The sequence below is a fragment of the Ptychodera flava genome, chromosome 22 (genome assembly GCF_041260155.1).
Source record: "Ptychodera flava strain L36383 chromosome 22, AS_Pfla_20210202, whole genome shotgun sequence".
In the NCBI taxonomy this organism is placed as follows: domain Eukaryota; kingdom Metazoa; phylum Hemichordata; class Enteropneusta; family Ptychoderidae; genus Ptychodera; species Ptychodera flava.
The window spans coordinates 20,691,930-20,705,094 of NC_091949.1; the positions used below are offsets into that span (position 1 = coordinate 20,691,930).

Here is a 13,165-nt window from a genome sequence, read left to right on the forward strand (position 1 = left end):
CTTTTTTCGGGGGCCAAGGTCACATGACCAGGGTCAAGGCATGATTAATTCACCGGTTTCTCGCCATGTTTTTCGTTATCATGAAATCACACTACTATTGATCTACTCACTATAACATAACACTTTCAAAGGTAGAACCGATATGTAAAGTTGCCCTTATTTCCTATGATATTGTTTCAGTGTTCAGACAGAGGTCATTTGTAAATAATCAATAATTTCATAATAGTTTGCAACTTGTGTTTAGCTTATTGGCTAAGTTTTGGTACATTTACCATTTGTTTTAGTTTACGGATCATCAAGACAAATTGTACATTGCCTTGAAACTATATATGCTGGACACAGGCTTCATCAACAGTAATTCAATATTATCACACGATATTATGGGAGATATTTTGAATTTGGTCGACCATTTTGGCTTTATGACGTTATCACAATAATAGATTTGCATCAATTTTATGTTGTATTTGTAATTTAGGATGTTTGTGTCAGTTTATTCAAAATAATATTGAAAAACTGCCTGAATTAGCAGTATTTTACCATTTTAAGCAATATAACGGCGGCCATTTTGAATTTATGACGTCATCACAATAATTAATTTGCATCAATTATATGTTTTGTCTGTAATTTGGGGTCTTGATTTCAGTTCAGGCGATAAAATGCTGAAACAGGCTTAATAATAGTGCTTTAACATTTTAGACAATGTTACGACTGACATTTTGAATTTGGTCGGCCATTTTGGTTTTATGACGTCATCATAATAATTGATTTGCATCAATTTTATGTTGTATTTGTAATTGAGAATGTTTATGTCAGTTTATTCAAAAAAAATATTGAAAACTAGCCGAATAAACCGTATTTTACCATTTTTAAGCAATATAATGGCGGCCATTTTGAATTTATGACGTCATCGAGCCTTTCCGGTGGCCCAAATTTTTGGAGCAATAGCTAATTTTGATCTACACATGTATGCGAACCTCTGTAGCAAATTTGGCACTTTTGTCATCCGTGTAACGATATTTTTGTTAAGCCACCTGACTACAAGGGGTAAATTGTTCAAAGTGATGATATCTGTAACGTAAGTTTCATTCATCTGGCAATCATCAGACTACTTTTACCCTGTTTGCATTTTACAGGGTTTGGAGGTACCGTTATACTATAGTTCTAGGTGGTGTTGAAATTATATAAACAATATATGTTTTGATAACTACACTGCCAGTGTGAGACCAAGTCAGCTTTTGTTTGACAGCAGCCTTTGAGTTTGTGCGCATGCGTGTTTAATTCCCCCCCCCCCCCCGATCAAAAATAGATGTTGCTTTCGTTTTGTTGACAAGCACGATGGCTATTTTTCATACACGACAACTGCGGAATTACAGCTCAAGCATTTTACACATATTTTGATATTATTTTGACTTCTAGCGACGGAGAAAATATGTCAGTATGATGGGAGATCGTTTTTTGAGATTTGGAGCGCAAATTGTGTCAGCAGAGACGTTTAATAGGGGCCCCGCTATTTGTTGTCAATGTCGATGATCTTATATTCGTAGATAACGTCTGGCATACATATGGTGTTATTTCGTAAGGGACATTCATGCTATCATTATTAAAATACGAGCATTTGCTGACATGAGTCAACATTTCTGTCACACGCTTTTAGTTATTTATAATCGGCACACTGACATGCATAACAAAGTACAATTTTACTAGGCCGTTTACTGTGAGCACAGCGACTGCAGATGTGCTGTACGTTACCCGAAGCATTTCGACGTTTGTGGTGCAGAGAAATTATAGTGTATTTCCATTTTTTCAGAATGTGAACCGAATATTTCTAGATTATGATAATTTCTTCTGTTGAGACAATAGTATACCGTTGTGATCATTGTGTATGGAACGTCGTTACTGCCTTATGGGGTCTATTTGCTGTATGTGATGAGATGATTTCTCTATATGAGGCAATGCCTTTACACTATAAGAAAATGTAAATATTAGATTAACATAATGTTAATGTTTTATTAGATGCTGCCAGTATAAATTTTGCTGATATTAAAATAGGGGTAGATCTAGCTGTAAAAGCGGTTGTGCTGCATATTGATCGCGCTAGGGTCAAGGGTCTGGCCACAGAACCGCTGTCAGCCAACCGATAGGCTGTTTCGGTTTTTTACCATGACATCGATAGGTGTGGCTGATTTACCTAGCAAAATGATGAAATGTGTTTGTCTTTGAATAAATCAACCTGTACTTGCTTTAGCATTTGCTGTCTATCACTCATCTCCCCCACTCCTGCTGATTATCTCGGCAATAAGAATATGTATCTTCATCCATTTTCAACCATATTCCGTCACAGCGGTCTTTTATCGTCGATACAATATGCGCTAAGACAACCTAACTGCCCATCTGTTAATATGATCACAACAGTAGGATCTACACTTTCCTCCATAAATCTCTGCAAGAAATTCCGATGTCCAAATCCTGTCCATCCTATTGAGTGATGTAGTCCGCAAGAACTCTGGGTTCGAGCCAAACGCATGTGACTCAGTGCACTTAATAGACGTGCCAGAATGCATGCGCCATCCTCATTACATAATGACATTTGACATCATTATAAATCGCGTTTGATAGGAAAATTACAAAGAGTGAAATTTTTGCCACTCGGCTTGTTTTAAAAAAAACATCTGACCACATCCAACCTTTTCTGCAATCTCTGATCTTCCTATCACATCCCGCATCCGGTTTAACTTGCGATGATTTGCATCATTTAAGTTTCAGAAAAAGTACCTCAATATGTTACTCATCTTCTTCACCAGTATTGTCATTCAAGATGACATCGATCTCCTTCTGACTTCGGTCTTCTCTAGAACTCATGGGGAAACAAAACATCTTTCGGTGAACGATCATTCTCCTACCCTGACCAGACTCCTTTGAATAGTTATCCCCTTTAATCTCCGGTACTCCTTGTCCCTGTCATGTTTTCGTCATGCTCTAAAGACTTCTCTATTCAAACGATAGCTTATTGCATCTTAGGATGTAGCATTGAGCTCGTAGAGATCAGGCACTTTGTAAATGTAAATTCATTTAAGTATTTCTCTTTGTCAACTATGATATATTTTATTTATCCCCTGCAAACGCTGTCAATGCTGGACAAGGCGCCACATCACTTGTAGTGATGCTGTGCCCCGGCCAGCTACAACACCAGCAAAATTAAGGAATACCCAACTCATGTCTTTGTGGAGAAATGGGCCACCAAATGGGTGACCATTTAATGAGAACTGTAACTGTAAAATACATCAAACAGGCCACTAATTTATGACATGCAAACATAGTACAAAACGTGTGACCTTACAATAACTAACCTACTTACACTTGTGATAAAATTAAAGTTGCAAAGATGAGATACATCATTTAGGCCACAAAATTGGTGACCAATAAACTGACACACAAACAAATTTCCTTACAATGATTAACATGCTGATAACTGTGAAATACATACAGTGGGCCATAAAATGGGTGACCAATTAACAGTCTAACAAAGAATTCACCTACATAGTAACTCATTTAATCTTGCCCAAATCTTGTGGGGCCCAAACACGCCACAAGACACACCTTGTGTCGGCCCCACAAGAAGAAAGTCCACGTCACTGCAGCCCCTGCGAACAGTGACTTGTCTTGATTGCTACGTTGACCCGTGCCGTGTTGAGAAACTGGCAAATGAACTGTGACTCATGCATGTTTCTCAGATGTATGCAAAATTTATTCTAGCAGAGTACCAGTGTCTAACTAGCAATAACTTAGCCATGCTACTTATATACTGTGCTTGGCTACGCTACCACCTTCTGTTTTATTGCAGCAATAGTGGTAAAGCCGTAACAATTGTAAAGTCTGTAAACTACATTTTGTACTATATCTACAAACAAGTCTTGTTAACCCCCCTCCCCTCCTCTTTGTATTACTACCTTCGGAAACGAGTCTGGTTCACCCCCTCTTCTTATTACTACCTTGGGAAACAAGGAACAAAACTCGAATTGAGTAACTGTATTTCCTACTGTGGCTAAAAACAAACCAAAGAGAGACTTGCTCTAAAAAACAGAGATTAAAAAACCCTTTTGGAGGGAAAAGTTCTCTCTGAAAAAGCCTAGTCAATCATATGGAATCACAATGCGTGGAATGCAAAGATAGCAAAAATAATTGTTAGCAATGTGAAATGGAATCTGCTAGTCTGGAGGAAGCGCATAGTGTGAACCTAAAAACTTCCTGTACTTCATAAACATATTTCTAACCAGCGTCCTCCCCACCCTACAAAGCATACTTTCTCCTTATATGTTGTCACTTGAACATATTTAGGGACATCAGATAATAAGCCAGAACGGCACAACTTACTGCAGCCCCTGCGAACAGTTACTATGCTAAACTTGGCCTTAAACTGATGACCTATATATATACTTGGTTCACAACTTAACTGATTGTACCCAACGGCCATTTAGGCAAATAGACTTCATACGTCCAAAACCTCTGGATGATTGCTGGAGAGCCTGTTTTTAAAGTAGCAGTAATGCACTGATATTGATAAAGGAAGGTTAAAAAATTGTCACACTGCCAAACCAGAAAACACAGCTGATTTCCCGATAAATTGACTCTACTTGAAAGGGGAAGCTGGCTTACAACATTTGACTCTGTACCATGCACGGCGCACAGTTGCTGTACTAAATCTGGGTCTTCAACTGGCAAGTAGATTCCAAACATCTGAAACCTCTGATTGGTTATTGGAAGGCTTGCCTTTGTAAATATATATGTGCAAGACATAGCAAGATAGATGAGCCATTACTATAACTTTGAAGTCTTATGTACAATAATACAGCTTCATATTGATCTAAAGAGGATAAACTTATATATCCTAAAGAAAGACTGAAAACAAACTTAAATGTCCACTTTGTAAAGTTGATGTTGTTGATTGTTGCCTTGTAGCCCGCGCCCTAGTGTCTGATGCAGGATTTGAATATGCTGAGTGTCAAGTGTCAATGAAGTTAGCTACCTTCTTCTTTTTGTGTAGTTTTTTTTCCATGAGCCATGCCTGTTGGTGAAAACAAAGGGAAAACTAGGCAGAAAAGAATTCGACAGTCTCAACAATGTGGTTGCATGCCCCAAAAGTAGAACAAGGATAGGGGCATGGTTTATTGTGAAGAAATGAATATATAAATACCGTTACCGTTGTTAAAGTTCAGATGAGGTCCAGCTGCCGAAATGGCAGTCTGCCTGGAGGACCGTCTCAGGGCAAAATAGGATGGGACAAGCCCACACGATGACCTCTTGACCCCTGCCACAGGTGGCGCAGTATGAACGTTTGCAGAGATAAAATTCCTTACTTTTGTAACTTCTTTTATTCGCTTACATATGGATAGTATATCACACCATGGAGGTAAAATAAAGCTCCATGATTAGACGTTCCAAGATAAATAATTTACCTTAAATATACCATTAGTTTTCAACGGTTTCCATACCTGAGTTAATTCTATATAAAGAAATATAAGTAAAATAAGGCGGTGAAAACTTCATTGTTTCTATGGCAGCAAATGAATCCAAAAAAGCAGTAGACCAGAAAACTAGTGGTAAAGCTGAGTGAAAAAAACAAAAAAACGCTAAAAAACACCGTAAAATGTATCACATAATGTCCCTCCGACTGATGACTGCTATTCGATCTAAGTAAGAGTGAAATAATATCCCATCTGTCTTACAAATTGTCTGTCTTTCCTTATAACAGGTAAAGGTAAAACAGTTCAACTGTATTCCTTTGTGATTGGCGTCGTTGTTTTCTTAGCTTTACTGAAGTGCAAAATTGAGTATTCTCTAACCTGGGTTGATAGTTCTGCTGGTGGACAGAATTGTCCCCGAGGCTGTCTTCCGCCCAGTAAAAGCGATGTATTCATTGCTTCGCTTCGATAAAGTTTGTGTGAGATGTATGAAAGTGTGTGTACTAGCGTGTGTGCTTCACGAACTCTACGGCGATCGAGTGGCGAGGGCGCAGTCAGAATTGCAACATCCTTAGCTCGGTTATTGAACCAATCTTTTGATTGGGGATTTAGCCGGGCGGTTCTGTTTGCGGCCTCTGCTGCTAGGTGATTGGGTACCGTGCGTTGTGGGTTCGAGCCCGATTGAAAACCATCGTATAAATAACTTACTGTATACATTTGTTTCGCATGTTTGCAAGGCTTTGAATATCATACTCTTCGTTTCCTTCGAATCACCTGGCAAAAATATGAAAAAATGTGAAATATGAAATTTTGAATATTTTGAAAATTGTAAAATTGTGAATATTTATAGCAGTATTTCATATTTTACGGTAAGAAGGAAAGACTCTTTTCACGGAGTCGTAACGTATTCTTAATTATCAGAAAGCTTCCTGGGCTTTGCGTCACTGAAAGTCCCGTAATTTATCTCGACTAACACCCATGCTGTCATCCCCTTGCTTGATGATATATTGCATTTGATGACCTAGGAATGCGTTTTTGTAATTATACTGAATTTTGAAATTACCTTCGCGTTGTCTTTCAACATATCCATAAACGCAGCAAGGCTGACTATGTAGCTTTATCAATTACACACTAACCAAACTGCTTCATACTCAACTATTTATCGCCTTGTCTCAACATTATATGATAAGTGTGACAACGATAGCAAGGGTGAATATTACGGTAAAGAATCCAAAAATATGAAATGGCAACTGTTCTCTTGCTCATGTAATTGTGTATACGTTTTGCTTGTACGTTCATATGTATCAGAGTATTTCGAATTTATGTCGCATAAAATATAATAATAGTTGTTATACATAGAATAATCCGATGCGATCAAATTATTACATATTATACATGCCTAAGAGAGCCTAGTAAATGCCACATCATAAGAAATTATTTTGATAACTTTATTTTGAAATTATTTTGTTATTTTGCCTTATCTCTTGTTTTCTTTATTCCCTCTAGATAAATAAACAACGTCAAGAACGTCTGCCGCTATGTCTGTCCATGTCTGTCACGTATTATATTGCTGTACATTGCTAAGTTTCGTAAATACGTGCAATAATGATAGACGTTTATCGCAATTCTCATTACGTGTATCTATGGGTTTCGTAAACGTTATAACACAAAATTGGCCCTCATAGACGTAGTCACTGATATGAGCGACTGTTTAGATAAAGGTTCTCTCACCTTAGGAATATTCATCGATTTTAAAAAAGCCTTCGACACCATCAATCATGATATCTTGATTCATAAACTGCACCATTATGGCATCAGAGGTGTTCCATTACAGTGGTTTAAGAATTACTTGACATCTCGTCAGCAATATGTCAACATCAACAATGTTACATCTCCTTACTCTCAGATCCAATGTGGCAACCCACAAGGTTCAATACTCGATCCAGTTTTATTTTTAATTTATATCAATGATATCGCTAATTCTACTAATAGGTTCCGGTTTCGTCTCTTTGCAGACGACACCAATTTGTTCAAGTTTATCGATAGCAACCAAATTGACTTTATGCAAATAAATTCTAACTTCCATGAGGTTTGTGATTGGTGTCGGGCAAATAAACTTACAATTAATATTGATAAAACATACTATATGATTATTAAAACATCACATAACTATGTTATTGCTAATGGGACCCTAGATATTGATGGCCATAAAATAGAAAGTGTTCCTTCTGCAACCTATCTTGGAGTCACCCTTGATGAAAATATTACGTGGAAGGCGCACATCCAGAAAGTTATCAAAATCATTGCCCCGAAGGTTGGTATAATTTCACAACTTCGTCACTTTGTACCTAGAAATGTCCTCCTTCTGTTGTACAACTCGCTTATTCTGCCACACATCTCCAATTGCATCGAAATCTGGGGCAATACTTTTACGACCTACTTGAACCATTGCATTTACTCCAAAAGAAAATTACTCGCCTGATCACCTTCTCTGATTACCGTGCCCACTCTGCCCCTTTATTCAAACAGCTTTGTATTTTAGACATTTTTAAACTTTGTAAATTTCACACCTGCGTTTTTGTATTTGACTTGTTACATGACAACTATGCCCAAGACAAAGGTCGTTACGTCGACACAATTCCCCATGACTATCCTACCCGTTTTTCTCTCAAGACAACTTTTACCAACCACAGTTCAATCTTTCACTAAGTAAACACCAAATAAGGTATGCAGCAACAAGTTTTTGGAATTCACTCCCCACTCATATTAAACGTATAAATTGTAGACATACATTTAAACAAACTTTGAAAGTCCATCTACTTCATCATTAGTGGATCATGCATGATCTTCCACTACATGTATTGACCATTAAACCTCCTGTTTCTGGTTTACCATTTTACTGATACAATGTATTTATTTATATATCAGCTAGTTTATTTGTACACGAATATTGTCTATTAACAGTTTTTATGTATAATCAATTAATTTCTTTCTACCCAGATTTGTATTCTTTATAATATGTACACAGTCACGTCCTTGTATTAATTTCAACAGATAATTATAGCTACACTGGTCACGGTTGAGACTAGTTCTGATTGAACTATTTCCGTGACCCCATTAGATTGAAGTTTATGTAAACATTCCTCTTTTCTTGTTATGTATAGTATTTTCATCTGATGAAATAAACTCAGCTCAAAACTCAAAAAAACTCAAAAAACACTGCACGAAAACCAAATAATACGTACTGTATTATCATGGATTATTGTCTTTACTTTAGCTGAAGAGTGCATATACAGATGAATACAGTCAAGAATCCATTGCTTGTATTCAGCAAGCCTGTATTCATGTGAATTCATGTGAATTCATGTGTATTATTTTATAATCATGGCGACTCATTAGTGTGAATTTATCTGTATTATTGCGTTTTGATGCAGTGTAATAATTAGCCTGACACTTTCACTCATGAAAAGTACCACAGCTAGCAGGATACCATGCGTCACTCGAGATAACCAGATATGAACTGAAAATGCACCTTCCTTTCGTAAATATTGCAGTTGTCTCTAAATTAAACTTTTACCACATTGCAACGTCATTGAAAGTGCTATGATCGACATCATGAGCAATATTCACCACAGATTTCCCGAATTTTAAATAATAAAATATATTTTTATCGCAGTCATTGTGTAACCGCTTTACAAAATGTACTAACAAGTGCAATTACCTTTGGTAAAGTCCTTCGAACTTTTTCTTATCGAATTTTGAAGGTTTATTAAATATGTGAATTAATGTAAATTAATATGTAAAATAAACTGATGCGAAACCATAGTAAATTTATGTCTTTAACTCCTATTACAATACTTTATCATCAATTTACATAGCATTTTTATCAACTTTGGTCACAAGTTCCTTCAGTTTTCACTAATTTTGAAAAGTTTATTAATGTAAAATTACCAATCAGCTGACATTACAACTTTCAACGGCGTTGGTCAAGTCCTTCATGAATTTTGATTAAGTCAGATCAGAAATATAGCCCTTATATATGAAAGCTAATTAAATTTCCAAAAGTATTAATTAGTAGAGGTAAAAATGATAAATAGGTTTCAAAATGCTGTATTTAAATAATGATTCATGATAACATGGTATGTGCTCATGACGGTAATATTGATGATGTCCGAGCCGAAGGCGAGGGGATTATCAATAATACCTATCATGTCTTATTAATTATTACGTCTGTATCCCAACTTATGAATGGAAATCGTGGTCATAGCATAGAATAGGAACGGCTCAATTTCCCGATCACCACAAAATGAAAATTCTACGAAAGCACACAGCATTGTTTGTAGCTAGTCTTACATACTCACTTACTCAATGCACTCACTCACAAGGGACATTGATAATTGTCGGCGACTTTAATATTCATATTGACAATCCTGCTGCCACCGACACCGAAAAGTTCGCTGATCTTTTGCAACTTATGGACTTGACTCAATATGTGATTGATCCAACACATCGTCAAGAGCCTACGCCAGACTTGAGCATCACCAGGGAAGCTGACCTGTCTGTTAATAACATTAAATCTGATTGGCTGTTACTCTCTGATCATGCAGTTCTCCATTTTTCGACTGCATTTACGAGACAGCGCAAAGTGGAGTCACTAGGTCTTTCAGAAATCCGTAAAACGTCAGCGTATAAATTAATCTTCGCAAAAATTGCATCATCGTTGAAGCTGGTACTTTCTGAATGATTGTTCCTCAATTGATCTCGTAGATGCGTACAACAGTGCTCAAACTACAGCTCTTAATGAAATTGCACCGGTGACTAATTAAAAATTCTTGGATAAAGTTCGCGCTTCAGTGTTTACAGAAGAGTTTATCAAAATACATCAAAACGCTAGGTGTCCGGTGAAGCAATGGAAAAAATCCTATGCCTAAAAAGTAATCCCTCAAGTCGTATACCAAATGAGTATTGTGAACGTTTGGGAGCCGAATATCTGTCCCCGAAGCGCGTTTTACCTAAAGCTCATGTGTGAACATGGAAGTTGATTTGTTATGCTCTTTATCTGTCTGTCGTTCCATCGTTTTGTTTGGATGATGAAGAGATACTGAATCAGAAGAACTATTTTTTGTTTGCTTGGTCTACATTATAAGTTTCATAATTGCTGGTTCCAGATGTCTTCTTGATTCAAGATAGAACGCGCCTCGGGGACAGATAGTCGAACTCTCAAATTTCTACAGTTCTTTTCTTTTCTGATCTACCACTTGTGGGGGTTCATTTTAAAGCTCTCGGAGAAAGAAAAACTTTCACCGGCTTGGTGTTTTCGAAAATCCCAAATTTAATTTTCCCCATAAAGATAACACAGGGTGGCGGCCATTTTGAATATCAAATATCGGAAAAATGTTAGGTGATTTATTTCGCTAGTTCCAAACTTTGCACGGTGACCCCCGATTTGTATTCTTGTTGGTAAGAGAATGGTGGAAAGTTTCATTCAGGAAAGTTTGAGCAAAAGTTTAAGTTTTTCACTTTCGAGGTGCGAACTACCTTAATCAACTATACGTATGTGTTTATTTGAACTATTTGTCGTCTTTGTCCAGTGAGGCAAGCATTATGGCCTATCTCGCTGTGACCAAACTAGTATTGGAGGGCTGTAAACACCACCTCAGGGCATGATGGAGTTTCTTCATAGCCAAATGCCTTGGCACACGTATAAATGTAGAGCATTTAAACAATAAGGACATAACTTGGTTTTACCGTAGTATGCGCCTCGAAAGTGCAAGACTTACACTTGTGTTCAAACTTTCCTCAAGGAATGTTTCAACCATTCTCTTTCAAACTGAAGAATTAAATCGAGGTCTTCGTGCAAATTTTGGTCCGAGAGAAACAAATTACCCAAGATTTACTAATATTTGAAATTCAAAATGGCCATCATCCCTGTGTTCACCAAAGTAAAATTATCAAATCATGAAAAACTAAGCCGTTGAAACGTTTTATTGCGCCAGGACGTTAAAAATGAACCCCCACAATTGGTAGATCAGAAAAGAACTGAAAAAGTATGAGAATCCGAATTTATGTACCGAGGCGCGTTCTACCTTACGAAAAGCAGAGACCAATCGCAACGGGAAGATAAAAGATCCATCAATTACCAGCTTTGAAAACTGACCGTTGGTCTCTTGTACACTACAAATAACTGCCTGTCGCATTACAAATTCTGTTGCGTTTGTTATTAGTACGCCTTTTATATTTTGCACTTTCTAATTCTTTTGATTTTTACTTTTCTGAAAGCTGCATTGTATTTGTTTGTGTACACTCACTCTGACAGATCAACACTGCACACCTCGAAAGTGAAAGAATTATTTTTACTCAAACTTTCCTCGATGAAGCTTTCGACCATTTTTTTTCCAAATCAAATATAAATTGCAGGGCTCACGGTGCAAAGTTTTGTACCAGAGAGACAAATTACCTGAGGTTTCTCGATATTTGAAATTCAAAATGGCCGCCATCCTTGTGTTAACTCTGTGGAGAAAACATAAAATTTTCGATTTCTGAAAAACTAAGACGGTAAAAAGTTGTCTTACGCTATGAGCTTTAAAATGAGCCCCCATAAGTGGTATATCGAGAAAGAATTGTATAAGTTTGAGAATCCAAATATTTGTCCCCGAGGTGCGTTCTACCTTAAAGACCGTTATTATACACCTACGTCTGTAACCTATGGAGTTTCGTCGTACAGTAAGTTTCGGTATCAGAGGACGCGGAGTCCAGTAACTTTGACGCGGAGTACAACAACTTTCATCTTCGCTTGCCAAGGTCTCCGCTCCGGGCAGCTGGATGCTTCCCGAAATCAGACCTTGGCTGATAGACCCCCTAAATCGTGTTTTTTAAAGCGCCACCACACGACTGTATGTGACCAGTAAATAGCCAATCAGATAATCGGTTACTACGAATGTAGTAGTATAGGTCTTTTCCCACTTTTTTCTCGGTGTTACATTTACAAGTATTCGTGGTCACTGTTTACATTTCATGCTACTGAAATCTACTGCTGAAATAACTGATGTGTTCAAAACGCTAAAACAAAGGCCCAGCCGCCAGCGCGTCGTACCGCAAGATATTCCCAGCTGTCGCTCAACTAAAGGTGAAAACATCAACCCGCCAAACTCAAAAGATCGTGGCGCGAAATAGAAAAGTCCTACCCGCCGAAGTAAATCTGTTAAACCACTCCTCCAATTTTGACCTCAACATTTCATGATAAACCAATACTCAGACGTTGTTCAGACATTGTGGTCCTGTCAACTGGCGCGGCCGGCAGCTATTCTGTTGTTCATATCTTTGGAAAATTGTAAACATTGTGAGACGATGAACAGGATTTACCAGAACAGAACACAGACACGCCGCGGGAGAAACAACTGGAAGCATGGCTCGAAAACATGGACTAAGACTTTGTGAAATATGCTAGAACTGTAAATCAAAGAACCGGATTTGTTTGGGTGTTGTTCAAAAAAAATTATAGAAATAACGGGCGACGCGCTGACCATTAACGTTTATTTATGGGCAAGGGCGAGAGGAAAGCCAAAAATTAACGGGCGAGGCTTGCCGAGCCTGTTAATTTGGCTTTCCTCGAGCCCGAGCCCACAAATAAACGTTACTGGTCGGAGCGGAGTCTGTTATTTCCATTATATTATCAGCGAACCGAGGAAAACCGTCAAAATTTGCAA

At 37.6% G+C, this 13,165-nt stretch overlaps 1 protein-coding gene across 1 annotated transcript in view; it reads left to right on the top strand.

The window, feature by feature from the left end:
• LOC139122933 (uncharacterized) overlaps positions 1–7,103 on the top strand; it is a 55,722-nt gene extending 48,619 nt beyond the window's left edge. The window contains exon 6 of the mRNA XM_070688811.1: positions 6,966–7,103. The gene's annotated coding sequence lies outside the window, so the exon portion shown is untranslated. The remainder of the gene's footprint in view (positions 1–6,965) is intronic.
• The last annotated feature ends 6,062 nt before the right edge of the window (positions 7,104–13,165 follow it).